Source organism: Acartia tonsa, chromosome 8, assembly GCF_053477335.1.
Source record: "Acartia tonsa isolate MP-2025a chromosome 8, ASM5347733v1, whole genome shotgun sequence".
NCBI lineage: Eukaryota > Metazoa > Arthropoda > Copepoda > Calanoida > Acartiidae > Acartia > Acartia tonsa.
In genome coordinates, this window is record NC_137267.1 from 12,295,744 (window position 1) to 12,299,130 (window position 3,387).

At 30.3% G+C, this 3,387-nt stretch overlaps 1 long non-coding RNA gene across 1 annotated transcript; it reads left to right on the top strand.

The window, feature by feature from the left end:
- Positions 1–2,310: 2,310 nt before the first annotated feature.
- LOC145325414 (uncharacterized) lies at positions 2,311–2,892 on the top strand. Its single transcript, XR_013881474.1, has 2 exons — positions 2,311–2,467; positions 2,858–2,892. It is a non-coding gene; the product is annotated as an uncharacterized LOC145325414 (long non-coding RNA).
- The last annotated feature ends 495 nt before the right edge of the window (positions 2,893–3,387 follow it).

Sequence of the window (3,387 nt, forward strand, 5' to 3'; positions counted from 1 at the left end):
ACATCTCAACATTTATTCCCTTGATCTGGCCCACATAAATAGATTTGTTGTTATTAATCTGTTAATCCACAGAATATATCTATATTAATCATAATGTACAAATCCTCAATGAATAGAACATGCCCAATAACAGTTGCGGCATTGGATAGCACTGTTATTGTATACCTATATGAACAACAACTTTTTCTATTATTTACCTTATGAAATATTTTCAACTGATTTTTTATAAAACAGCTTGATTTATTGCATCAAGATCCATGACAGATCTATGTAGGAAATAAACGTCTATAAATGAGCACGAGTCTTCCAATGGTAGAGTGTTTAATAATCATAATGCTCTAATAATCCTAATTTAACTATCATTGACCATAAGACTTTTATTTTATTTGTTTATGGAATGAATTAAGTTATTCACTGCATGTTGATATTTGAATTACATTGAAGTAATTAATCTTTATTTTATAAACAAAAAAATATGCGTTCATAATAAAGTAAATTTAAGAAAACTCTGTTTTAAAAGAATTTGATTGTGGCGACACTTCCTTTGTGTGTTCAAATATTAAAACTAAAATTTCAATAATATTAACATTTGGTGATCGTAATTTGAAAGATAAAAAATATAATTGAAAAAATCTTTTTTAAGTCATTTAAATCTTTTTTTTAGATAGTAATGGCGTGGGAGGAAAATTGATTTTTTGAGAAATAGATATGTACTTATAGAAAACTAGCAAATAGCAAGATAGTTATATCAACCCAACTCTAGTATAAAATAACAGCCTAGCCCCTGGCGAAGAGCGAAGAACTAAATTTGAAATAAACTATTCTAAAACCACAAGAAGCTTTCAAAAATGTAAAATAATTAATATTTTACTTTTATACTTACATTTATTTACTCCTAAAAACATACTTTTTAGTATGGCTTTAAAACAAATTAATATATGATAGATTAGAAGTGGATCAGAGCCATACTGAAAAATAAGGCAATTTCAGCCATCTGCGATTATTTATTAGAGTACGTGAAAATCTGGTGCACCTTCCATGTAATAATATATCGCTTCAAGTTTCCTAACTGTTATATGCGCAGATAAAAAATATATTGAGATGGGTATTTTTTATTTCAATAGAGTAATCACAAACCAAATAATAATCATAGACAAAATAAGTCTGTCATAGATAATCACTAATTTAAACATGCTTGCAGTATAGATACAATGTAAAGCTATATTGTATGTCTTGAAAGATTTGCTATTAATGTTCATGATTATTTATAACAGCATAAGGTTTTTGACTGTTTAAGAGTTTATTCTTCTACTAGCGGTTACGACCCAAATGTCCTGTAGGAACCCTTTAAATTTTAATTTCATGAGAAGGGGGGGGGGGTGTTTGTTTCAATGGGCAATTTATCTAAGGAGGGTCGTGATAACTTTCTTGAAAATAGTTATAAACTTTCACAGGACCTACGAGAAGCTACAATGTAAAGAAGAACCATATCGGTTCAGCGGTTATTGAGATCTTTCGTTATACACGCGTATGATAATCTAAAATATCGTTAGTTTATTGTTGTTGCGCTACTTGTGAACAAAATGTCCTTGTTGCATTTCTTTGAATGTAGGTCTTTTTTTTCATCTGTGGTAATCATTAATAATTTATCATTACTTTTTATACTTCTACACTTAATCACATACATAAAATAAGCATAGAAAACATTCATAAAAGCGAAGCTTAACAAATCATACACTTTAATGAAAAAATATTAAGTATTTTCACAATTGAAGAACCAGAATGTTATTTAGAAATATAAAAGGCCAAGTTAAAGTCAGGAATAATGTATAACCATCAAGCGAAATAAATCAAAAATTATATTTGGGGGGCAGATGTAGAGGTCGTCAATTCTACGATATTTTGACCCATAACGGCAGCTGATATTACGTATTTCGTGATTTTTTTCCGAATTAATTTCTTTGTTGGTATAAGCTACGTAACAATATGTTAAAATTGCAGGCTTCTTCAACAACGTAATACAAGCAGAGGTGGATTCTTAAAAAAAACCTTTTTGGCTCATTTTTTACAATTTTGAAAATCAGCCGCAAGTCTAAGTCTAACCCAAGGCAATCTCTCTTCTACATGTTTTTCAAAGTATCCAAGATGGTTTCAATTTGAGGCTGTATTGGAAGTATAATAGTGTGATGCGTTTGTGAACTCGAACCTTTATCCTTTTGTTTTCCTTATCATTAATGGCAGTTTAGAAAGCGCCCAAGTTTAAATTAAAGTTCATAATTGGACGCGGCAATCAAAACAACGCTTGCGCTTAAACCAAAACAAAGCTAGCGTGGCCATCTTTAATCTTTCTTTCAAAATGTGCGGAATATCTGTGTGATAAAAAACCATGTATAGTCAGAATTGTGGTGTTATCCGTACTGAAAAATACCTTTGAGTGCTTCCCGGCTTGACAAGATCAAAAACTTCGGTAAGAATTCTTTCTTTAAGCATTTATAATGGAGTGGAGTGATTTTTTTAAGACGGCAAATTAATCTTTTCATTTTCACTGAAATTAGACCAAGTAATTAATTTATTTTTGAATCAGAATATTTTAATAGTAGTCTATTATGATTTTGTTTATGAATTTCAAACTCGCATTCAATTTTGATTAATTTTAAGCAGAAAATAACCCTAGCCTTCTTTATACATTTTGAAATATAATTTCGAAGTCACACAACCTCTTATAAGGAATATTTATTTTATTGAATAGACGATTGTTCCAAATAAGAAAAAGATTTATTCTCTTTTACAAGATTTACTTTATCATGTATTTAACATTTTAATATTTGATTATTAATTTTGTTATTTTCTATTTCAGCATGACCGTTTTCATACAATAAATTGTATTAGTAACTATGCTGGTTTTGATTCTTGTGGGAAGTAGCAGGTTTCGTACGTCTGTACGTAAAGATCTGGTAAACGGCCAGCCAAATGCCGTTGTACCGAAACAGAGGCTTAGTCGCGTCTGATGCGGGGCTGCCGAGCCCCAGTTACAAGTCACCGTGGGAAGCTTAACCCAGAGGGGTCTTATGCCTACGACCACAGTAAACATTTTTTTCGTGGTTCTATCATTTTTGAAACCGTTTCTGAGCAATACAAACCATGAATCGTAATATATAATATCCAGTTTTCGTAAATTTTTAAAGGCTAGTGTTATTGATATATATCCCAAATGTTGATAAACAAGCTTACCCCTTCTCTAGATAAAAGTTATTGAAATTAATTAATCAAATTTCAATAAAGTACCTTAAGTTTTTGAGACAACAAATATATACGATAATGTGATTATAAAACTCGAGTTCCTCTCCATCCCTCTTATTATATGATTTTATGTTTGTATTTTACTCT